This window comes from Anabrus simplex, chromosome 14, assembly GCF_040414725.1.
Source record: "Anabrus simplex isolate iqAnaSimp1 chromosome 14, ASM4041472v1, whole genome shotgun sequence".
NCBI classification, from domain to species: Eukaryota; Metazoa; Arthropoda; class Insecta; order Orthoptera; family Tettigoniidae; genus Anabrus; species Anabrus simplex.
Genome location: NC_090278.1, coordinates 31621557 through 31648920, shown reverse-complemented (window position 1 = coordinate 31648920; position 27364 = coordinate 31621557). Strand labels below are relative to the sequence as shown.

The 27364-nt window shown below is 38.1% G+C and overlaps 1 protein-coding gene across 1 annotated transcript in view; it reads right to left on the bottom strand.

Annotated features, from left to right (window-relative positions):
- Window positions 1-27364, bottom strand: part of LOC136885394 (uncharacterized) — a 682520-nt gene that overhangs the window by 434715 nt on the left and 220441 nt on the right. The gene's annotated exons all lie outside the window — the stretch shown is intronic.

Genomic DNA, 27364 nt, shown 5'->3' with positions numbered 1-27364 from the left:
ACACAGTCTTCGTTCTCCGATGGATGTCCACCAGTGTTTGTCCTTCGGCAGCTAAGAACAGAATAACAGCACGTTGGTCCTGTTTGGACGCACGCACGCACCTCGACACGACACGACTGCCACACTAATCCCTTTGCCTACATGTCCGTGCTTATATACCCGCATCAGAGTCGCGCTACGTTGCATATCTCCTGCAGCAACGCCCTCAAACCGAAACGTTTTGACCACGCCTTATAATTAGAGGCTAGACCTTGTACAGTGTTACCCTCAATTCCTATCTTGGTGACGAGGTTTGTAACTTCTCTGAGATGCAAGATGACAAAAGAGGATGACATTGGGAAAGACGGTGCTAAGTCGTCGTTTCTTCGCAAGTCTATATTAGTACACGTCCAATTAAGTGATGTGAATGATGAAGACTGGTTTGTGTGATATCTAAGAGGACGTCAACACTGTGCCACAAGTAGAAGAAATGGTGAATAATCCCTAACAATTGAAAGTATACGTTCTGAGTATTTTTACAGGATGAGCAGATCAGAAATGTCATATATCTTCATTCGCGTTCAGTCTGCAAAACTCTGTGAATTAACTAAGCACCTCCACAGTTCCATATGTGAAACTAGTCCTGAAGCCCCTTTTAGTTCCAGGACAGCTGCATTTCAGTTTTCACGAATTTAGTCTAACCTTCATTTTCATGGTCTTCCTCTACATCTCTTACCCTCCGTGATCAAGTGCACAGTTATTATTTATACACTATCCTTATCCATTCGCCTCACATGTCCTCACCACCGAATCCACTTTTTATGTACAGAATCACCCAACAAGTCCATCCTTAACTAATTTTTATAGTCACATCTGAGTACCCCCTCCCCACTTACTTCTAATACTCTATTATATTTGTTCAATTAATTTAATTTCACCCATTTAAGGATATTCATAAGAAGCAACTTCCACCTTGAACTACTTTTCATCTTACTGATACAGGTGAAGTGATAAAGTTTTTGAACGGTTTAAAGTTGTTAATAATTACGAACCTGTGGGGAAACTTTGGTCTCACGCGTGGCAAGGAGACGTGATTCGCTTTTGAGGTAAAGTTACGCCAACAGTTTCAAGCAGTGCTTCAGAATGTTGTTAGTGTTGCAAGGACTTCTCCGGAGCGAGCGAGGATTACAGTTTGCAATAGATGACAATGAATTTAACTGTGAGACTGGAAACTTTCGGGGATTACAATTGAAACTCGACAAGTCTTGATCTATTTCTTGTTGTTACTAGCGACCATATTCAAAGTTATAGTTTAAGGAATTGGCGAGTTTAATTATTGCTCTCTTTAAAATAAATTGCTTTAAAACTTCTAGCTGAAGCAATAAGCGCATTGAGTTTGCACACTCTGTTCCAATTCAATCAGACCGACAGGAATGGAACATCGTAAGACGAAAAGTAGTGGGAGGATGTTATTGAAATAACTTTTTCCTTTTTAATCAGAACATCGCCCAGTGGTGTAGAAATGGATTGTGTGATACATGTAAGGATTATAACGTGCTATTATTTTACATCCTTTTGCATCCTTTAAGGATTTCTAATGAACAGGTGATGTTTCATCTTACGAGAAGATTTAAGATCAATATACCAGTGTATGCATAAGTTTTGGCCAGTTTTTGGTAAGGAAAAAACGTCATCTTCAAGAAAAATTCATTTTTTGTTTATTGAAAATATTGTCCATTGCCTTTCACACACTTCGTCCATCTTACTGGTAAGTTATGAATACCATGCCAGAAAAACTGCATGTCTCTTGAGGCAAACCATTCGTCGAGCCATTTTCCAACTTGCTCGATATTGCTGAAGTGCTGCTCTACGAACGCGTGCGAAGAGGTGACAGTCAGATGGCGCCAGGTCGGGGCGGTACGGCGAGTGCGGAAGGATGTCCCATCCAAGCGATTTCAAGGTGTCATTCACTGGTTCTGCTGTATGAGACGGCGCATTGTTGTGTAACAAAATCACTTTGCCATGTCTTCTGGCCCATTCTGGTCGTCTTTCGATCAATGCGTGATTTAAATTACTCATTTCTTGGCGATAGCGTTGTGCATTAACGGTTTCGCCAGGCTTCAAGAGTTCATAATACATAACACCGCTCTGGCCCCACCAGACACAAATCATAATTATCGAAGCAATGTCTCACATGTTCTATTCGATGGAGTGTGTTCACCATATGTTTCTATCAGCAAACAATGACTTTCCATGGCTCTTTTCTTTTGATGGAAATAAAAACATCAATGCGTGCCGCAAATGTTCTTTTTCAGGCACAAACGTCGACATGATCACTGAACGATACAACACAGACGCTAGTGTCTGGCGGATTCAACTTGTGTGTGTTGGTAGGTTAATATCAGATGAACAAACTGACGTATGTGCCAAATTCATACGCTGGTACTGTTTGCTATCGCTGTTTGAAACCGGAAAATACTTATGCATACACCTGGCTTAGTATACTGAAAAATGTTTAGAAGATTTAGAATATTGTTTAATTTAAATATATATACTTTATTACCAGACATAAAAATCCACACGTGACAATATAAAGAATTATACATTTTTACATGCTGTTAAATTTTCTAAATATCTTTCACGTTGGTGACTAAGAAAGTGTAAGGGACGTATTTACAACTCTGAGTGTTGTGTATCCCAGATATGTGCAGAAACAAAATACGGATCTCGAATAACTAAGGGAAAGGTGTCTCAAGCAACAGATTTCCCTCACGTCACTACAAGCATTCATTCAACCCTGCGTACCCTCAGGCTAAGAAATATGGAAAGGAGAAGTGATTGGAAACTCCAATTATCTTTCGACTTTTGTACAGAATTATCCTTCCAAGTGTGTACAAGAGTTCTATGCGAGAATAACCGATCTCAAAACTGATTAGATTCAATTAATTAACCAATGAATTTTTACTTTCCTTGCTGTTAGAGTAACTTTAAATTATGCTTAATATAAATAATTAACAAATGATACACGGCAATTATTGTATCATCATATGAAATTCGAGTCTATGCAGACATGGATCACTTTAACTCTTTACATATTTTCCGTTGTGAAGTTTTAAAAGTAAAAACACACACACATCATAATATTATCGAATTGATGTATTATCTTCTTTTTTTTGCTAGGGGCTTTACGTCGCTCCGACACAGATAGGATTTATGGCGACGATGGGATAGGAAAGGCCTAGGAGTTGGAAGGAAGCGGCCGTGGCCTTAATTAAGGTACAGCCCCAGCATTTGCCTGGTGTGAAAATGGGAAACCACGGAAAACCATCTTCAGGGCTGCCGATAGTGGGATTCGAACCTACTATCTCCCGGATGCAAGCTCACAGCCGCGCATGGCCAACTCGCCCGGTAATGTATTATCTTATATAAGATATTCTAACTCTGAAAAAAACCAAATATTATATCTTTACCCCAAGACACATACCCTCTCTTTCCTACACATTTACATACTCCGAGTCCGCTGTACTCCTAAATAATTACATGGGTATTAGGCATATAATGAATAGGTTTAGTTACTTGCCCTGGACAGATACATTATATTAACAAATTTGTTTTACTTTGCAGTAGTTTTCATATCTTAAAATCAATAAATGTCACATCACAATTATTCAACTATGTTGTTTTACATCGCTAAAAATCGTAACTCACTTGCTTGGCACATATGGCACGTAACGTTCTAGTTCGAATACAATTCTCATCCTGTGTAATCATTGCACATTACTAAACTATGTTCCAGTCACACCCTCTTTCAACACTTGCATCACACCATTTTGCTTTTCCTGCCCTTGGATGATGAACATTATGTACATCTTCCTTTCACGTTGCCCCACTGCTTGTTCCTGTAACAATCTGCTAAAGCAGGGATGGTAATAAACTTCCCCGTATGCAAATAAATAGATTTCTGGAGAAATTGATTGGCAGACCTTCGGGTTATGTATAGGTGGATAATTTCGGTTGAAAGACCTTTGATGAGCAATTTTCTTTTAGGAGAAAGACCTTGGTGATATGAGAGATAGTACACAGTAAGGAATGAACACATTTAGAACCGATACATCCAAAATGATATATCCCAGTATAATGGGCCAACGCTTTGTTTTTCTCTTGCAAGTATAGTTGCCTCCTTTTCCATCCATCACGTCCAGGTTTCCTTTGGTCTTATTGTAGTGCTCAGGGTAAAAACATTAACACAACAATCCGAAACACTTTTCCCTCCAGGCAAAAGTTTATAACCAACTGCATGGCGTGAACAATGCTTAAGGAGACCGTTACTATCGCTCAGTCTTGTAAAATAACTTCTAATTGTTCATAACAATGAATGTAGGTGACCAGATAGTACGTACCGGGAGATATAACAACAAGTAATATAAGAGTCCAAGGGACCCAGGTTATGTAAACTCGTCGTGTGAAATAAAATAAATTAAATTGTCCCAAACAAGAAACAAATGAGGTATTATTTCCCAATGGATGGCACAATAATAATAGAATATCTCGATGTGCGAAACTTCTGTGTGAAGGACTGCTGAAATACATTATGCTAAAATTATTACCGGGGCCAGTGGAACCAGGTTATGTATCCTAAGGTTAATAAAAATTTTCGAATAACATTTCCATTTGTAGAATCTTCGTAGATCGTTCTAGTAGTAAAGTAATCCATCACTATACTGAGCATGGAAGCACCACATGCTCGAACTTTCAGAATTACGGGAAATTGTAATGAACTGGAGAAGTGACATCATGTCTGCTTTCCTTTCTTCATAAACAGTAGATCTATGGAACCTGGATCGTAGAGAAAATATTGTTGCACGTTGTGTACAGACTGTAGGCCTCTTTCTAGTCTTTTCTTTCAAAAATGTATTTTTTGAAAAGAAGTGCTGACATCGCTGAATGTTTCCTTGAAACTAATATTAAAGCATACATATTTTTCAATCTCAATCTGCGTATCTTTAACCGGTTCAGTGTATATCACTTTCCTGTTGGATATTATAATTTAAAAATTGAATGGCTTACTGTTCAGGTATCAAAACTACTTTAAACTGAGGCTTCTTCCTCACACCAAGGAGGAAGTAGTAGTGGTTCACTGAGAGATACTCAGGCATTTTCAATTGCAACAAAAACTGCTCTCGTCGATAAAATTGAACTATGGACTTGGAATAGAACATTTCAGCTACGTCATGGCGGTGTTAGTAAAAAATTTACATGGTTCAGTTCAAATCTGAATCTCTCATATATAAATGATTAGGATTTCGTACTTCGCAATCATTTAGCTTCTACTATAAGGGTACGTAAGTATTGAAATACCCTTATATTTTGTTATCTACTGCATTCTATAAAATCCGTTATGATTTCTGTCCAGTTGTGGGTCTGTCGGAGGGCTTTTATCAACATCCCGAGCAGCTTGCAAGATTAAAGTTTACATAAGTATTTCCTCTCAATCGCAAATTTTGTTCGAAAATTATAAAACTGCCTTAATGTCTGAGTCAAATTATTTAACTTATAAAAAGATTTCCGCGTGTTTATCCATCTTTCAATTACCGCTCGCACTGCAGTGCGTTTCCCTCCCTTCTCACATAATCCCTGCCATTATCAGCTAGTTAGTGTGCTCTTCTCTATCAAGCAGCCCTGCCTGTAGCAGAAGCCCGCAGCTTGAGAGCTTGAGTCTTGACGTCAATTGAGTTCGATGCTGTTATACTTATCATTTGCAGTTCCAGCTACATATACCAGGTGGCCCTCCAACCCCGTGCTTTCTACGTATGTGTCCCGAATGCACTAACGTAGAACGGGATGCCTGATCGCTGTTTTACAAAGGAGCACTACAACGTGCTGTTTTTCAGATGTGAAACAAATAGGAGTTTGCTGCAGATAGATAGATAGATAGATAGATAGATAGATAGATAGATAGATAGATAGATAGATAGATAGATAGATAGATAGATAGATAGATAGATAGATAGATAGATAGATAGATAGATAGATAGTACATTTATTGGTGGCGAAGTTAGGGTTCAGCACGCTTTGTTGCACGTAACCATTAGAAGAGTATACATATAGGTTAGGTAATTTATACGTAGGTCGAGTCATAAGTCATGACAACTATTTCTTTTCTCGCGAACAGGAGACAACACGGAAAATCTAAGATATGCATTTGGAAACGTGCGGTATGTACTTGGGTATGATGCCAGTAGATGGTGTATGTAAACAACAGTGTTGGTCTAAGCATGCCCCCAAGTTCAGTGTGTGAGTCAGAGCGTCAGAAAATGGAAGTCAGCAAGCAGGAGCAACGATCGTATATTAAGATTGCAGTTCTCCGCGGCAGAAATGCACGCCAATGCCATGCAGAGCTGCGGGAAGCATTAGGTATGCATTCCATGCCCTATAGATCAGTGGCGAGGTGGGTGGAGACGTTCTAACGGGGTAGAGTACCAACTGCCGATTTGCCTCGCCCAGGCCGTCCAGTGACCATGGACAAAGATGTACGGATAATGGTGATCGATCAGTGTTTACATGAGGACAGGCGCAGGACCCTAGCGGATTTGCAAGAACATAGAGCAATACCAGCGGTATTTGCTGTCTATACCATAATAAAACAATGTTTACCAACGGCCTGTGTTCTGTCACTTTCCTACGAGAATCTCCTGAAGTCAGAATTTGTCATCAGGCACTATGCATAAGTACATGCCCTATATTTCCAAATGCATATCTTAGATTTTTCGCGTTGTCTCCTGTTCGCGAAAAAATTATTTGCCATGAATTATGACTCGACCCTCGTGGTTACAAACGCAAATAATATTATAGGCCACAACAATGTCCGGCTCCATGACTAAATGGTTAGCGTGCTGGCCTTTGGTTCAGACGGTCCCGGGTTCGATTCCCTGCCGGTCGAGGATTTTAACCTTCATTGGTTAATTCGGTTAATTCCAATGGCTTGGGGTCTGGGTGTGTGTGCCGTCTTTAGCATTAGAATTCATCACAGGTAGGGCCCCTTTCTCATAGACAAGCAGGTCGCCTATTCGGCGTCAACTCGAAGGACCTGCACTCTTCGGAGGCCACACGCCTTTATTATATCAACAACAACAGTAGTGATATTAATAATAATAGAATCCTTAATTTGAAAATACGCAAATAATCTTAAATTACGTAACTACAGTAATCCATGCATTCATTCAACAATTATCCAGCAAGTCAGCGAGATCTAGTCAGGAAATGCTCGCGGCAAGCCACTTTAAACTTGCGATAACATGTATAACAATATGTAAGAGGTAGAAAAACAACTTTAATATCCTACTAATTTGAACACGTACAGACATTCCACTCTACTACAGAGTTGCTTGTTTTTAGTATGCGCCTTGAACTGCGCATTAGCGCTTAACTGCAACTCTGTTCGGCGAAATACGTGTATAGAAAGAAGAAGGCTACTTGGAAACACCTGCGCATACCGTCTGCGATCTTCGGCTGTATTCCGACCAGATTATCCATAGATTCCAATTATCTTTGTGTATTTCTCGCTGCTGTACGAAATGCCAGCCTACTACTGAGCGTTCGAAAACGTGGCTTACTAAAGAAAGGTGGCGCATTAGACGGGTAGCGCTACGGCGAGCGGCCCCCTGTTTGTTATCTCTTTATATTCTGACGTAACCTACTTGCTGGCAGTAATAACCCGGTGATGATCAGTTATTTGACATCCCATTCATAATTAGTGCATACGCGACAGTTTTATGCTCAATTTTAAATGTCTAAAATTCTTGATTTTCCTAAAATGTGACAACATAAACCACAAATTGCATGCTGAGATGTAGTGTGCCTGCCTCTTACTCGGAGGCACTGCGTTCGATTCCCGGCCAGGTCAGGAGTTTTTACAAGGGTCTGAGCGCTGAATCGAGGTCCACTTAGCCTACGTGATCACAATAGGGAAGTATCTGAGAATTAGGTAGCCTCTTCGGTCTACAAAGATAACAATAATGGCTCAGGGATTCGTTGCGCTGACCACGCAGCACCTTACAAACTGCAGGCCTTTAGGCCGAGCAGTGGTCGGTGTAACGTGTTCAAATTGCTTACCTCTATTGTCTTCTACGCTCTGACCCGGCGCGCCGTCTCGCTGCACGAACTGTCTGCCTTCACGCCTGCCACTTGACTGCTTCGACTGTTTCCTCGCTCCACGCGAGACTCTGTGACGTCATCGCCTTCTAGCATGTTCCTCGCCGACCTCGCTTCCGTATATATACGGGCTGCGTGTGCTTGTTCGATGTTCAGGTGTGGATCAAATGTTGTGATAGACAGTGGAAGCTCTGGAAGTGTGCACGGCTGGCCCGTGTACATTTTGGTTTTATATTTCTCCGTTCAACGTGCTGGGTGAGCAGACTTTATATTTTTCCTCGTTTTAACATTCATTCTATTTTGCCCTTATTCTTTGGCTTACTATTGGAGTCCGAACTTTAGTTCCTTTTAGGGCATTACGATATTGACAGTGTGGTAAAATTCTTAACACCGAACTTGTGGTAGAAATGTGAATGTAGAAAGCGGTCTGAACTAAGCGAAGCGTCGACGGTTCTAACTTTAACTTCTCATCTGTGAACTTTGCCTTCCCTTCTTATGATGTGAGAGCTTCGCGGCCTGATCAGAACTCTGTCTCCTTATCCCTGCTGATTTTTCTTCTTCATTCTCCCCATTGCCCTCCTCTTGCTTTCCCCTTCCTTCATTATTTTCATCCTTTCGCTTACCTTTATTTTTTGGATGGTATTATCGCGGTCTGCTAAACTTTTTATGATGTAATCTGCACTATGTATTTTCGATGTTCGTATGTTTCCCTATATTGTCTAAGCTGAATCACGAGTCTGGGGTATTGTGGTAGTATCTTGCAAAGTACCCTTTTTTTGTATTGCAAACCTCTCTTCGAGTAAAATTACTGGCAATTGTTCTTTCACCACCTTATTGCCCTCCTACGGGAGCTTGTATGTATAATAAGCTCAAGTTTGACTTATCACTTGAATTTGAACGTATCAAAGATGTTTGTAATTATCGGGGCATTTACAACTTTGTTGTAAACAAAGATATGTTCATTTTTTACGGGTCATTTTACCCTTTTGTTGTAACTGGGTGTGCTTGGCTAAATTACATTATTGACCATTGTAAAAGTCCCACTTGATTTGTTCTTATCTTTCTTTTGTGAATCCACATGTTGTTATTTTGAAAATGTATTTCAATATATATGTTATCTTTTAAAAAAGGAATTCTGTGCTTTGGGAGTTCTCTTTTCTGGTATTACTTTCCTATGATTTAATATGCACTTAATACGGTAACTCCTCTTGGGGAAAGGCCCACAATTAATGTTTTTTGAATGTTCCGAAGTACGATTTTGTGCATTATATCTTCCTCTGCGTCCTGCTCTGCTGAGTTATTGCCTTATGTGTCGAAACCAAGTGTGAAATTCACGATATTTTCCTAAAGTGTACCTAACATCGGTTGGTTGGCCATGGCTCATGGGGTTTATGTTTTCTTGTAGTGTAGCTTTAGCTCCTGTAACTTCGTCCTATATATCAGACTTTTCAATGTTAAATAAATAAGTAAATGAATAAATATACAGAGCGTACCATAATTAATAACTCAAATGGAAACAGTTGTAGGTACAGGACACTAGTTTTAAAAAACAAAGACTTTATAAACATCCACGAGCCGTTTGCGAGATAATTTAGAATTTATGTTTCCGGCGAGCCCACTGATACCGATGTACGTAAAAGTCATCCTAGTTAGGAAAAGTTCCAGTACAACATTAAGAAAAGTTATTAGATACTTTGGTAGATTAAGACTTTTACTTACAGCTGTTTCAATCTGCGTTACGACACTCCCTGTATATATAAATAGAAATAATTACTTTTGGACTAGCCAGAAATCGCATTCCGATCTTCTGAAAAGAAACGGAGACTCGACACTGCGAGTCTGGCAGAAAGGATTCCCAATACAGTATATTGCATCCCTGATCGGCCTACTAAGTGACTGCTGAATTCGAAGGCCTGAAGTTTACTAACTTACAGACAAATCCTCTCGACCGTCATTTTTGTCTCTCGAGACTGTGGTATTATTCATTGGGTTAAAAAAATGCTAGTTAAAATTGCCTCCCTTTATAACTACAGCGCGAAATTATGAGAAATATATTCTACTACTTGGACATTTCAGTCATAAATTAATAAAAATGTACAATCATGATGAGAACGGAGTAGAAATTTGCTTTATATGGTACACGGAATACGAACTCAATTGTTATTCCAGAGAGAGCGAGCACAATACCTGCTAAACCAACCATAACTTATACGTGAGTTATTATGCACAGCAGAAGGAAATAAGAATTTAAAGACAACTCGGAAGAGGAATAGTGTTCCAATTAGGCAAAATGGAACATGCAAAAGGGGAATGGCTGAGATAGAGACATACGCTGTTTACGCTGGAGCTGGTCCATGGTTAGAGTGGAAGCCAACCAGTGTTGTACTATTTTAACATGCTTCCAGTGTCGCGCTGGAATTACTGGATTTTATCTCGGTTATTGTCAAGGTGGAACATTACCCCTGCAAGCCCTATATTAGGGGTCGATGACCTTAGATGTTAGGCCCCTTCACACAACAAGCATCAACAATATCATGAACATCATCATCATCATCATCATCGAGCCTTATAATTTTAAAATCATTCATAGTGATTCCTAAATCAAGGGCATAAAATTCAACCTGGAAAAGACCAATATTCAACTGAATTTACGAAATAATATGGAAATTAAATCAAAGAGCCAAATATTTCGCTGAGATGGCTAGATGAAGGATACGCAGGCCAACCTGAAGAAGATAATTTTCTCCAGATTGCTAATTTGTATGAATACCACTCCAGGAATACTGACATTCTTTCTTGCTTTCTTTCCTTCTTTCTTTTTTAATCCGTTTTCCCTTCAGGGTTGGTTTTCCGCCGGACTCCGTGAGGGAGCCCACATCTTCCGCTTCAAAGGCAGTGACCTGGAGCGTGAGACTTTGTGTCTGGGGATACAACAGTGGAGGACGACCAGTAACTTGCCCAGGCGGCCTCACCTGCTATGCTGAACAGGAGACTTTTGGGATAGACAATGAAGAAGGAAGAAAAGAAGCCGACGCAGCCTTAAGTACCATCCCCGCATTTGCTTGGGTAATAAGCGGGAAAGCACGGAAAACCACTTCGAGGAGAGCTGAGGTAGGAATCGAAAATTCCTCTACTCAGTTGAGCTGCCGAAGCTGAGCGAATCCCGTTCCAGTCCTCTTACCTCATTTCTCAAATTTCGTGGCAGAGCCAGGAATTGAACCCGAGATCTCGGGATACAAAGCAAGCTCTCTACCTCTAAATACAACAAAACAATATGTTTTATATTTTCTAAAAAGTAGACAAAACATAGTTTGGAAACGATTCTGTTAAGTATTCTGATAATATGAAGGCATTAATGACAGTTTGAGAAATATGTTGCTTTTGAATTTGTACAGAATGAGATTCAATATTGAGCCACCCGAAATATTTATACAAGAACCACCACTGGTTGGACAGTATTTATACTACCCGCGTGTCAATTTTGACCTCCTGTTATCGCATGACTGGAAAAGCTATTTCTATTGGGTGATCTGTGGATGAGTTTTAATTAATTTTGTGAGGTAAACACCAAGTTTGTCACAAGAGGTCTTAAATTCAGAGAATTTAATCTTATACATATTAAATTCTCTGATTTAATGCACCTTCTTTGCCACTAGAGACCATCTTTTTTGATTACCGTTTATCACCAAAAAATCTTACAAGAACTCTGTAATTTACAAAAAATAATAATATCTGCAGAATGGACAGCAACAGACTCATCAAAAGATTATTTAAACTAATCAACTCAAGGAAAGTCAAGCACAAACTCGTGGAGAAACCTGAAAAGAAAACTGGTAGAAAGTGATCCGCAGAACACAAGATGCAACCCAGTGCATTCGTGAAGAAATTTTGGGAGGATAAGGGGGCGAACTCCACCAGGCCAAGTTCAAACGCGCTCTTTGAATAGGCGTAACGAAGAAAATAAATTAGAATAATAACTTACCGATATAATAGGCAGACCAGTAAATGCTCATTAAGAACCGTTACCTATTTTTTTAAAGAATTGTATTACGAAAAGAAATAATAATAGCAACAAAAGTATTACTAAGAGAAACCTAGGGTTAGAGCTCGTGAAGGGGAAGTGCAGCGTGTCATTGGCCTGACCAGGGTGGGAGACATGACGTAATGGAGGGTCAGTGGAATGGCAGCCGGTTGAATTCGAGCGATGGTTTTTCAAACGCTTCATAGCGTATGCTAGTGTGGAGACAAAAGTTGGGCTTCACAAAAGTTCAAAATTTCAGATTCCTTGTATGTAAAAGAGAAATAAATATAAATATTTTGAAATATCCAGTTCGATTTGTTAGAATCTGGTGATGTCCTTATAAGAACGAAACATATCATTCCTTATTTAATAGTGTGTATTTTATTCCTTGTATAATAGTGTTTTAAGGTTCTGTCATAGTGCAATATTTAAATTGTACTTGTGTGTTCGACGTACTGACGAACTGATATTTACTTGAGATCTTTTACACGCCGTCATCGTCCAGAAGAAACTGACAACAGAGTTCAACAAGGATAAGAGAGGTGATCCTCAGAAAATGAAATAGCGAAATTGATCTTATTCAAATGAATATCTGAGATGAAGAAAGGAAAGTTATCTTGTCTTGTGGGAGAACCTGTCTGACAGACATTCAGACTTACGAAGTTTAGGATATATATTTAGTATCAGTAGAAGAGACAGATAAGTTTTGTAATTGCGAGGAATCTGTCGACGCGAATTAAGTTGGCAACCATGATTAATGCCATCGCACTGGGAGCTTTCATTATACGAGTTGAGCTCTGATGGCTGCAGTAAGCTTAGCGTCATCAATATTAAAGTGGCTAATGCAATTATATAAGCGAGGGTGGAAAGATAAACAGGCTGCATTAAAGATATCATGGCGCTAGAGACACGAGAAGGAATATTCAACAGTCAATTAGTGTTCAACTCTCCGCTTCTAGACTCTACCCTTTGAACAGTATGGTATAGGATTTCTGTTCAATATGAGTATGATAAGTAGAACCCCTAGTTTGTGGTGAATTAAAATTCTCCACAGCGGCGCTTGAAACACGCATATAGCAGTGGTTATTTCTTGATAAAAATGTGTTACATTAATTAGTAGAGCTCAGATTTGTATGGAGTAATAGGTTAGAATGCAAACTTACTGAAGGGAGTAGCAAGTATAGTCTACCTTCGCAATGGTTATGCTATATGTTTTGCATAAATATTAGGAGTAAGGCCCGTCAGAACCCATACCATTTATGCTACTCTTGCTACATTATGGAAGAGCGGGTGGCCGACACTTCCTACTAAACAAATTGCAATCTAACCTGTCACTGCATACAAAATCCGGGCTTTATTAATTACTATACATGTCACAGTATGACACCAAAATACAAGCACGTCATTGTTTCCAGATTATCACAGCAGAGACTAGTTTCCTTGTCTGTAAGAACCAATCCACACACAGAAAAACCTCACCGTTCACACTTGCTGTAGAAAATGGTGTCAAAACACTCCCGTGAAAAGAAAGAAAAACCCTATTCTAATTCCTTCAGAATTTCCATCATTTCCTGCATTTTTAGAAACACGTTTTACTTGCATTTGCAGTTCAATCCATCTTCTTCGTAAATCTTGTTTTGAACGTCTTTTATGCGGAAGTATCTTATTTAGATGATGTGGAAGTATGATTGTCAACTCTTTCCGTTAATATTGCGCAGGGTTTTGTGCAGGACTGAAAATATATTTTATGTATTATAAGTTTTATATTTAAGTTTAATCATGTGTATACAACTTGTGTGTTATATGTTAGCTTATATGTATTGGTTGTAAATAATACTTGATGCATCCGGAGTCATTCAGGGAACTTCTGGTTGTTTGCAGAGGTATGAGAATTAATAGACTCAAAGGAGAAGATGAACAGTAAAGCTGCCTTAGTTTTAAATTTTGCCTTCCCTTGTCCTCCTAATTTGTACCATGGAACTCCCTGTCATTCAATCAAATACTAACGACTAAAATTTGTGAAATACTGCAGATACCGAGAACGAAAAAATATCTACAATCTGTATAAAAATCAGTCTGCAGTGATAATAATCAAGGGTTTTGAAAAAGAATGCAGTTTGTCCTCTCTACTATCAATGTTTAACAGAGCAGCCAGTAAAGGAAATCAAACAGGAATTTGGGAAGGGATTCACAAACCAATGAGAGGAAATAAAACCCTCAAATTTGATGATGATATTGTTATTTTATGTGAGACAGTAGAAGATCTGGAGAAATTGCTGAATATTATGGACAGAGTCTTGGATAACGAGTACAGGATGAAAATAAATCAATCCAAAACAACAGTAATGGGGTGCTTTAGATCGAAGTCAGGCGATGCAGACAATATTAATTAGAAATGAATTCTTAAAGGAAGCAGGCGAATATTGTTACTTCCGTAGTGAAATAACTAACAATGTCAGGAGTAAAGAGGACATAAAATTCTGACTACCAGAAGCAAAGAAGGCATTTCTTATGAAATTCTCACTTCAAACATTGATATAGGAATTGGAAAGATATTTTTTAAGACTTTCCTCTGGAGCATAGTATTGTATGGAAGTGAAACATGGACGATAACTAGGCCAGAAAGAAAGAGAATAGAAGCTTTCGAAATAGGATTTAGAGAAGAATGCTGAAAGTCAGAGTGGTAGATCGAATCACGAATGAGGAGATACTGTATCGAATTGGTGAGGGGAGAGCGATTTGGCTAAATTTTGACGAGAAAAGGAATAGAATGATAGGGCACATCCTAAGACACCCAGGACTTGTGCAGTTGGTTTTTGAAGGAAGTGTAAGTGGTAAGAACGGTAGGGGTAGACCAAGGTGTGAATATGAGAAGCAGATTAGAGGAGATGTTGGATGCAGCAGTGACGAAAAGAAGAGGTTAGCACAGGATAGGGTGGCATTCAAAGGTGGATCAAACCAGTCTATGGACTGATGACTCAAACAACAATAACAACATATTTATATCTTTCTGTTTTGTGTGTTGACAATTGTACACTATTAGTTTCCGAGAGTTGAGACAGTAAATAGTACAAAAGCCAGTGAATCACCTCAGCTCTAAAATAAAGCAAACTGCGACACAACCATTTCATGCGACTGCACTCAAAAGAGGAATTAAAAATCCTAGACATTGGAATTTAATATTGATACAGGAATCTAAATTGGCTATAAGATCGTCAGTGATGTAACTTAAAGAAAATATAACTTGTTTTCTATAATTTACTTGAAGCAGGCATGTAACACGAAAAGGAGTTCCACTGCAACACCAGCAGATTTATGTTCATTTTTTATGGGCATGCAGTAATATGTAGTAGCATTGAACATAACAATATTTCCAATTAATCAAGAGATGTTAGGCTAAGGTTACACCGTCGGTGTTTCCTCACCCCGAGTGTGTGTGTGGTAATAAAAGTGCGCTCTGTAAACTTTATGTACCAAGGACATGTTACATAATATTCTACATGTTTGTAGATAACTTTACGTTATGTGCCACAGTGACAGAAAAACTTGTTTCAAGACAATTCTGAAACAGCAACTCACCAGGATTTCCTATCTTATTATAGAATCTTCCAGGAATCTAGTAGTAGTACTATGTTGTAAGAAAGAAGAATTGTTTAGGATCCTTGCCAGTATATACCAGTATTTTCCAGTTTCATTAAGAGATGGCGGCAGCAAACAGTACGCAGCCTATGAATTTGACACATACGTCAGTTTGTTCATCTGACATTAATCTACCAACACACACAAATTGAGTCCACCAAACAGTAGCGTCTGTGTTGTATCGTTCAGTGATCATGTCGACGTTTGTGCCTGGAAACGGCACGCATGTCTTTTCTTATTTAATCAAAAGTAAAAGGTTGTGGAAAGTCATCGTTTGCTGGTAGAAACATCTGGTGAGCATGCTCCATCGATTAGAACATGTGAGACATGGTTTTGACCATTTAAACGTGGCAATGTGCTCTGGTAGACCATAAAAGTGAGAAGACGAGCAATTGCAGGCGCTAATGGATGATGACCCAACTGAAACTCAACGCTACCGCCAACAAATGATTAATTTAAATCAGGCATTGATCGAAAGACGACCATAACGGACCAGAATGATACAGGACAAACTGCCATCTCACACAGCAAAACCAGTGAAAAACACCTTAAAATCGTTTGGATACGACATCCTTCCGCATCCGCCGTACTGCCCCGACCTGGTGCCTCTTCGCATCAATGTGACACGCGCTTTCAGAGCAGCATTTCAGAAATTTTGAGGAAGCTGGAAAATGGCTCTACGAATGGTTTGCCGCAAAACACAAGCAGTTTGTCTGGCATGGTATTCATAACTTACCTAAAAGATCGGCCAAATGTGTAGAAGCCGATGGCAAATAATTTGAATAAACTAAAAATTAATTTCCCTTGAAAACTACGTGTTTTATGTATCATTAAAGCCGGCAAAAGCTTATGCATGCACCTGGTATACGTAGTAGAGTCACTAAATTCGTTGATTGGCCATCTAGTATCATTATGGTGTACTATAGTGGAGAGGTTGCAACACAGAATGTTGCCTTGATAGTTTTTTTTTTTCTGTAGTCCTGAAAATAGGCAACTGCGTGCTTACAGTGTAAGCAGAACTGTGGTATCTATTGTGAAGGGTAGTTGAATGTCAGCATTACAACTTGAGAATATCGTAGTTTGAGCAACAGACAAATTTAATGTTCTGCTAAAACGTACACAAATCTGATAGAGAAACGTTTCAGATTATGAAGCCAAAATCGTCCGTATTATCACGAGGGGGAAAATATCACTAAAAGGTAGATCAGAAACCTGATGATCCGTGAACTGATGAACACACTGACTGCCCTACATAGATGTGAACTGTGCTGCCTACATTGTAGGCGCCAGTCCACGAACGTATTGACTGTAGTAGGATACCATAAGCTAGTTGTACCGAATTTGTATTATTATCATAGTTCAGCTGTTTCGATACTGTTGTAGCGGATTGGCAATGAGTTGTTATGAAAGTTGTGTAGTTGTATTGTTGATACTGCGTCCGCAGAGCAATCATTGTTTAGTGTAGTGAAGTGTTGACAGTCAGTTGTTGATGTAGCGAAGTATTGTCTTGAACAAAAGGAAATAAAAAGATCACGGATATCGTTAATACCCATTAATAGATGCTCTAACGATAACTAAATGATCGGATTAAATTAAATATTCCAGTAACACCTAATATGAGCTGGAACCACTGATTTGTTTTGCTAAAAGTAACTTCGTTGTATAAATGACGTATTTGACATAAGCAATAATTGATATTTATTCTTATATATTCCGTGGATATAATCAAATGCCTTTCGTATTGCACATATACCTTATGTTACAAGTCATTAGAAAAGTTCAGAGTACGATAATAAAAATAATAAATAATATCCCACAACAGTGAAAAACAAAGTATATAAATAGTAAACAGTAAGATGAAATCAAACTATCATAGATATATCTTATACATCTGCTGGTCATGGCCGACAATCAACGGCTGCTAATTTCATATGACCGCCAGCCATAATACATAGCCTGCACGGTTTCTGGATAGCACTGTCTGACTGTCCATCCATACTTTACATCGCAACCTGCATAGTTGCTAGATTACACTTCCGAACCATATTTCGTTAAATGACTCTAAAACATTAAACAAATTTTCGGACGAGCAACAGCTCTAAGATGCATTTATTTCAAAATAATGAGCACATTGTATTGTATGAGTTCCACGCAAGTAGACTTCTCTCCCACAGTTTCACCTACAATTATAATGTTTTTGTATGGGTATCCTTGTGTTTGTTCCTGCGAAGGGAGGTGAAATATATCCTAGATAATAATTAAAGTTAAGACTAATCGAAACCGACTTTCAACTTATTAGGTCGTGTTACGTACATTTAGTACGTGTTGAAGAGATGTTAAGTTGAAAGTCGGTTTCGATTACAATGCGGTCATGAAAATTCACTATTCATTAAAGTTAAGACCGATAAAATATTGAATGGAATATATTATACCAGCTACTCTGCGTGGCTACATCATCCTGATAGTCAATACATAATAAGAGACAAAGAAGATGATGGAATAAGAAACTGATAAAAAGATATTATTATATTAGACCAGTGACTAAACTGCCAGAAAATATGACAAGACAGAATGAAAACAAAAACAAATTATACCATGCAAACTTTTACTTATCCAGAGTTTTAGATAACGAGACTGTAGGACAGAAATATTTAGTGTTATTGCGAGATATTTATGATACATTTTTCTTCTTAATGAAATAGACGAGAAGAGTGAATGTGGGTCAGCATAATGCTTCTAAAATAGAGATGGAATATGCGACAGAGGGAGAGAGATGCAATAATTTCAGAGCAGTATTGAGACTGGTGCAATCGAAAGCCAAATTGCCATATTAGAGTGAAAGAGGAAGGGTGAGGCACATAGCCGTGGGATATTACAAATGGCGTTCACTGGATGTAATCGATTATATGACATATACTGTATACACACAGAGAGAATAGTTTGTGTTATATCTGTGTGGAGAGACATGAACTATGGTATCATCATCATCAACATTGACTATGTTGAAGTTGTACCGTCATACTGAATCGAATATTTGTTTTATTCTGCTGAAAGAAGGTAATGATGCGGTTGGTCAGTCGTACTTAGTGCATTCGTGGCACATCCGGAGGTTTTCGGTAATCTTCTTTTCGTGGGTGTAGAGTTAGTTAATATAACCATCTCAGAAATATTTAAGTGGACAGCTCTCTACATAGTATTTATTTCTTCGCCACAATTTGAAGGGAGGCACTATCATATAATTCCCAAGTTTTCATCATAAAACTACATCTACAATGGCCTGTTATAGCAATTTTTGCTGTAATCTCTTCTTGTCTAAGGGGATTTAACCTTTCTGACGGTATCGTTGATAACCCGGATTATATGAGGCGTGTGTTCCACCGTTCATTCTCTCAACTTGGTGTTTGCGTTGGAAATTTTCAATGCTTTGAGATGAGCCTGGGGCCATTTACGTAATGATAATCGCATGTCCAATTAATCCTATAAAACTGCCAAAATGAATTATTGTTGTGGAACTCAGTCATCTTGAAATAAGTGTTTGGATGCTTTTCTTCTTATACCTTAGTCCTATTTTAAACATAATTTGCTTGGGTGAAAACTAAACTATACCGTTATAATGAACATTGTATGTTTTCAGAAAAAAATACACGCTAATGCAAAGTCATGTTTTGCATGAAATAAAATATAAAAAATAATCAGTACCTGCCACTTTAAAGAAGACATTATATAATGAAGATAAACTTCATGTCAGTAGAGTATCATTATTTTAAAACTATATAACATATTTCATTTGTACTTCTATGACTTCAAACCATTTGCTAGGTACTATTTCTATCACCTTGCGTTCCAAAATATTCATGCATGTCAAGGTAGTACAGTATTAGGTGAGGACATAAGTTAGTCCGCATTGTAATCCATATAGGAGGAATATTCAGCCTGGGAAGGCCACAACCCGCACTACAGCAGCAATTACACAAGCGTCCTTGCACTGGAATGGCTAGGAGTAAAGGCAGCAACTTGTCCGTCCACGCCGTTAAGTGGTTATGCAGACTTTCCAGGCGTTATGCATGACGATACGAACGGACCTTTGAGCCCGGCGTATAGATGCAGTAGTCCTTCCTCTTTATAGTAAGATAATGAACACGGTAAAATAGAAATTATTTCGATCTCAGAACTTTCATGCTTTTGTAAATATCACCAACTAGTACAGTTCCCAGACCATATTTGATGTCTACGGCAAGAAGAAATATTTATTTTAACAAGAACACCACGTTACCAACAAAATGGTAAGAGTACCGGTCTTAAAAACGAGTTCAGAGTCTAACTAAAACAGAGAAGGTTCTGTAGAATTTCTTCGAGAAACGTTGCTAATGTATAAACTTCTGCGTTCGATGAGAACCCCCGCTAACTCCAAATCTTTGTGGAGTTCTAAAATTAAGACCATGTAAAAGGAAAGATCTTAATTTAATTTTACTGAGCCTCCTAACTAGGCACTCGAGGGGTCACTTGAGAGGGCAGTGAATAAGAAGGAATTTAACACTTTTAAGCCCTCTAACTCAATACGCAATACGTAAAATGAAAGAGTCTTGACTCTTGACATAAAAATTTGTCGTAAGAGAGTTCTTAAGCTCACAAAACTACAGTAATCTTGGAGCGTGAAGCGTAACATTTTTGATAGTCGTTTGAGGAGAGCAAATGGTAAAGTAAACTCTCTTCGTATGAGTGAAAGACTTATGCACAAGGTGTTTGTCGAGTACATGAACGCTCACGCCACACAATTATTTAACACATTGTCCTATTACCAAAGTAAAAGTGTAATTTTCATTGAAAGAAACATAATTAGAAATAAGTTAAGTTATGAATGAAGTGTTGGAATAAGTGTTGGGATTTCTCCGTTTACGTTCTTGTACTAATAATATGCTCTTTTTTACTATATATTATAATTTCATGTGTTTTGATTGACGTGGATAATTATAATGAATGTTAATTTGGAGTCATTCTCTAGATTATGTAGGTACATATTTTATATCAAAAAGAAAATGTATGTAATATGTACGTATTGAAATTACTGTATTATATTTGACAGATATATTACGAATAAGCTGAGTAGGTATACTGTATTTGGGGAGTGTAACACACTCTGTTCTGTACGAAGGATAAATAAATATATTTATGTCTTAGTCCTCACGCCATAGACTTGTCTGATGCAGCCTTCCATGCCACCCTATCCTGTGCTAAACTTTCCATTTCAACGTAACTACTACGTCCTACGTCTGCTCTAATCTGATAGTGATGTTCATACCTTGGTCTACGCCTGCCATTCCTAGCACCAACACTTCCGTCAGAAACCAAATGAACAAGTCCTGGGTGTCTTGAGACTGTGTTCTATAATTCTATCTCTTCTTCTCGTCAAATTTAGCCAAATCGATCTCCTCTCACCCATTTTATCCAGTAGCATTTCGCTCATGATTCGATCAACTTTCACTTCCATATTATTACATTCTCCAGACGAAATATCTACATCACAAAGTTAATGATTATTTTGTGATCAAATATAAATAAAAGACAAGTTATAATAAAATGATGATTTCTTTGGATATAAGGTAACGAAAGATATTTCAATTATTTTAAAGACATCTTGGCACTTAAGACAAACAACTTGATGTAATAGAAAATTATATTTCTGTTCCATAGACAATTAATAGGCTACAATACGCCATTGAAATACTTAGTTAAAGATTATGCGTAAATAAATATAAATAAATTTTGCAAATTTTTTTTTTTTTTTTTTTGCTAGGGGCTTTACGTCGCACCGACACAGATAGGTCTTATGGCGACGATGGGACAGGAAAGGCCTAGGAGTTGGAAGGAAGCGGCCGTGGCCTTAATTAAGGTACAGCCCCAGCATTTGCCTGGTGTGAAAATGGGAAACCACGGAAAACCATTTTCAGGGCTGCCGATAGTGGGATTCGAACCTACTATCTCCCGGATGCAAGCTCACAGCCGCGCGCCTCTACACGCACGGCCAACTCGCCCGGTAATTTTGCATTTTAGACTGTTAATAATTGTCTATGGGAACAAAAAATATAACTGTGTATTACATCGAGATATTCATTTTTTCTTAAATGCCTAGGGGTCTTTAAAACAATAAGAAACGATAATTAATTAGCTTACTCAAATATCTTCCTTTAAACCAAAGTTAAGACCTTATGAGTATACTTGGTGTGGTCATTTTTCCTAAAATTCAAAAAATTCCTGAGAGTATCGAACCAAGGAACTTATTACAGAAAGAATTATGTAAATTAGTTAATTAATCTAGTATTTGAATCAAACAGAAAAGGAGTAAGGAAACAAGCGTCCAGTATCCAGTAATCGGGAGATAGTGTGTTCGAGTCCCACTGTCGGCAGCCTTGAAGATGTTTTTCCGTGGTTTCCCATTTTCACACCAGGCAAATTCCGGGGCTGTACCATAATTAAGGCCCCGGCCGCTTCCTTCCAACTCCTAGGCCTTTCCTATCCCCTCGTCGCCATAAGACCTATCTGTGTCAGTGCGACGTAAAGCAAATAGCCAAAAAAAAAAAAAGCTTTCAGACTTGAAATGATTGTCGAAGTGTGTTCCTTTTTAGTTTGATTGAGCTATCCAAGCTATTGTGTCCTTTTACCTTTCAATATATGACACAATTGAGAAAATTGCTTAATTTTAGGTTTTTGGTAGTATGGGGACCCCTACTTTGTCTGCTGAGAATGTTTTCATAACATTAATATCTGATCATTAAACGAAAATGTGAATCTTAACAGTCAAATTTAATGCACAGAGAGGGAAAGAAAGGAAAGAAGTTTGTAATTATTTCAAACTTGAGGTTAATGTCCCCTCGCTTCAAGAAAGGGACGAATATGGTGATGAAAATCTCCAAATCCAAACTTCGGAGAGTTTTCAAGTAAACATGCACTGACATTAATTACAAGAAATATAGTGAACACCAGAATATATAAGGGTTTTACATGGACCCGACCACTACCTGAATATAGTTAATGTCATGATCAACCACAAAGCAAATAAGGGAACCCACCCAAATTCAAAAGATTTAGGATCGAGGAATTCAATGTAAATCAGGGTATTGCGGAGTAATATCGGTAAAAACTTGGACTTATATGAATGAGACAATGCTTAGAGAGTTCAGAATGCAGTCGATCGGATAATATTTTCTACTAGTTATAATTTAATTTATTTAGCATTACACACGAAATAAAATATTGAAAGTAAAAACATACTATTATAATTTGAAAGTGGATGCTCAGTCCACTGAAGTGCCGGTGGAGAAGCCCAATATTCCAATACACAACGATGTCCCTACTGACACTGGAACATTGACGTAACGATATCATACGGGCCGTCCTGCCAAAATTCAAATTCTGGCCCCCTCAAATACAAAGTAAAATATATGAATAACTTAATATGAATTTAATTACAGCAGACATGTAATAGGATGTCGAGTTATATGAACAAAGGGTTTATTTGTTATTGTAATATTACAGAAATAGTGTTTTAACTTGTTTTATTTGACTTTCCCGTGGTTTAACCCCTAAAGCTGCTGAACTGACAACTATGGACTAAATGGAAATTCGTTATTAACTTCCACTGGTTCAATTTTTCAGTAACTACAGAACTATAACCTTTAACCGATAGGAAAGTCTCGATTACAACCATTTATTCGATTACATAACAGGAAAATATCCTATAAAATTAATTTTTTTTTGCTAGGGGCTTTACGTCGCACCGACACAGATAGGTCTTATGGCGACGATGGGATAGGAAAGGCCTAGGAGTTGGAATGAAGCGGCCGTGGCCTTAATTAAGGTACAGCCCCAGCATTTGCCTGGTGTGAAAATGGGAAACCACGGAAAACCATCTTCAGGGCTGCCGATAGTGGGATTCGAACCTACTATCTCCCGGATGCAAGCTCACAGCCGCGCGCCTCTACACGTACGGCCAACTCGCCCGGTAAAAAATTAAATTAAAGAACTCTTCAAATACATTTTTTTAAATATCAAACCGCAATACTGAAAACGTTATTAACTTGGTGCAAAAAGAGCTCGTGCGAAAATAAGGTGACTGACTGTTAGCCTACTACAATTTCTTATTGGTATTGCACACTGTTGTAGAATAAATTTGTGACAAAGTTACATGTTCTGAAAAATTTGTACACAATACTACATAAAGAAAGTATCATTTGATAACTATATCAAGTCTCATAACTGTAATTATGTTTATACGATATGGTGCAGAACTTTCCTTAAGAACGTGTCACGGTGCTGCGAGGGACGGCGGGGGCATTTCTTCTTGCAGCTATGCGATGTCACACTGAAAACAATAATAACCTGAAGAAAGGTACAGGTAATTGACAATTCCTCTACGTACAAATTGTAAAAAAGTAATGAAAAGAAAACATATTTCGACGTATTATACAAAACCGCCCAGACTATTTCCGTACAGAGTGATATAAGCCGAGGCTATATTATTTTTGCGAGCTGTTTGCGGGGCCCGTTATAGACCTGGGACCATCTGCAATGCACGCCTTAAGATTACGCCCTTCCACTGGAAACAGAAGATTGAAATCACAAAAATTTCGAACAAGAAAATTTGCACAGTAGATCCAAAAATGGAGGTAGGAAACAAGCTCTGGTCTTCAAGATTTCGTGGACACGAAGAGAAAGGCCCCTGTATTTGAACTTCCTGAAAAAACTTGGATGACCATAAAAAGAGTAAAAATGTTGCTACCTACTACATGATGGGTAAAAGTGTGATTGTGATGCAATTCGACAGATTAGATAGCACCTAGTATCTCAATGCCCTCAACTTTACTACGATGGAGATATAAATCATCCACGCGAGAAGGAGAAGTAGTTCAACAGGAATGATGCGAAGACATTGCATTGAGGACTGTTTTGTTATATGTGACTTGGTGATTTTTGTCGAATGGGAAGTATTGAATTTGAATACAAGTTCAGTTGTTATAACCTTCTTGTTTGACTGAATATCGCTTTTATTTATAGGATTTGTATTATTTATTTCAGCTTTGGTAATTTTTATAGCGATGAGTATATACACGGTGATTTAACTATTAATCGATTTATTATTTCAGTATTAATATTTATTTTATCAATAATGTTTTAATTATTAGACCAAATTTAATTAGAATTTTATTAGGCTGAGATGTATTAGGCCTTGTTTCCTACTGTTTAGTTGTTTATTATCAAAATGTAAAGTCTTATAATGCGTGTTTATTAACAGCATTATCAAATCGAATTGGAGATGTAGCATCGTTAATAGCTACTGCGTGAATAATAAGATATGGGAGTTGAAATTATGTGTCTTATTTAGATTTTTGGTAAGGATTATTTTCTTATAATGTTGATTAGTACTATTAGGTGTTATAACTAAGAGTGCTCAAATTCTTTTTTTCTTCATGAATACCAGCAGCTATAGCTGCCCCAACGCCCGTATCAGCCTTGGTTCATTCATTTAGATTGGTTACAACAGGGGTTTATTTATTGATTCGATTTAATAGAGCATTTGTTGATACTTGATTATCTATATTTTTAAAACTTATAGCCGGCCTTACTATAGTTATCGTGGGATTAGGAGCCAATTATGAATTTGCTTAAAAGAAAATTATTGCTTTATCAACTTTAAGTCAGTTAGGTTTGATAATAAGAATTTTAGCTATAGGATTTCCTAAATTAGCCTTTTTTCATCTTTTAACGCATGCATTATTAAAGGCTCTTTTCTTGATATGTGCTAGTTCATTGCTTCCTAATATAAAGGATTCTCAAGATATTCGGTTTATAGGGAATATCTGTAGTCAAATACCACTAACAGCTGTATGTTTTAATATTTCTAATCTACCACAAAGGAGAGAGAGAACTGTCAGCGAAAATTCTCAGCATTGTGAAACGGAAAGGCGCAAAGGAAAAATTAGAAGTCGCTGAAGGAAAATTTAAGAAGAGTAATACCACGGATTTTCAAAGTTTAAAGCATTTCGTAGCAGAAAAAGTAGGTCTCCTCATACGACGAAAAACGTAAAATTAAGTAATTTCCTCAATTGTGCTGAAATTTGAAGTCCTAAAGGGCCAGGACAATTTTCAAATTATTATTCCTGGATACCCCTTTCAAAAAATCGAAAATCACTTTCAGCTTAAATGCAGTTCCGGGAAAACAGCCTAAAATCGCTGGTTTATTTACTCGTTTTCGTTTTCATTCAAATCTTAGCAAAATTAATTATTTCGGATTATTTGAAAAGTTTCGCCACTGAATGTACTTATAAGGGCTTAAGTGAAACTCTGCATTGATTCACATTAGAGCTCGTTGTGACAAAGGCAAACTGCTAATCCACCGGATAATGATAATTAAGAAACGGCTTGTAATTTTTACGAATAAATAAAGTATATATTCTCATACTTTATTTACCTACATTCGTAGCTCATATCCCTAGGATGTTTTCAACAATGTGTTTTTTTCCCGGGAAAGTTTCAAATTATGACTGCTAGATACCTCCTTCAAACAAAACAAAAATCGAAAATCACCCTCCGTCTTCATTCCACGGACGAATTACATCACTCCGTAAGAACTGAGGATTTTGTTATCGGGTTTTCAAGAAGACTGTTAATGGATAAACTTCACGCAACCTGTGTTTCAGAGATGAGCAAGAAAAAACGCATAATAGGCAACGAACGCTTCGCTTGGTTACTTTTACAACCTCTTGAACTGTCACCACCGCCGGTGGAAGACTGTGTATCTGAGTGTTGCTGTGATGATGACAATAAAATTGGGAAGGGCTGAAAAACGGTGTAGCCACACAGCCTACTCCTGTCGAAAAACACCAAGGAGTCTGCTCAGGGCTTAGCGTCTCCATCGGACCACCGCCAGCGTCATCCTCCCTCACTCCATAAGAACACTTCAGTTGTTTTTTTTCAATTTGTTGTACGTCGCAACGACACAGATAGGCTTTACTATGATGATGGGATAGCAAAGAGCTAGGAGTGAATTGGAACCGAACATGGCATTAATTGAGGTACACTCCCAGCATTTGCGCGGTGTGAAAATGGCAAACCACGCTAAACCATCTTCAGGGCTGTCGACAGTGGAGTTCGAACCCGCTATCTTCCGAATGCATGCTGATAGTCACGTGGCTCAAAACCACGGGAACTGTAGCTCCGTTCACTTCAGAGTGTTTTCGAATGAAATCCAGGTTAAGGCACGCAATGTAGTGATTGATAACTTTTTCCATCACCCCTTCTGTCCTGCCTGCCAACATTCCGATGGTGAAAATTTCTTCCACAAGTGTGACTCGAACCAGCAAACCGCAGTGTCAGAAAAGTTGAAACTGAAAAAAGAAACTGTTGAAAAGTTTGGGATTGGAAGACCTGGGAGGATGGAGATGAGCTGCCCGACCAAGTGGTTTGTTCCAAGCTGTGAGTGGAGATATGGCAAGGAGTGATAACAGTAGACAAATAATTTGGAGTGGTATCTTTAAAAGTAGGAAAGATCACAATATGAAGAGATTTAGAGTCGCGGAA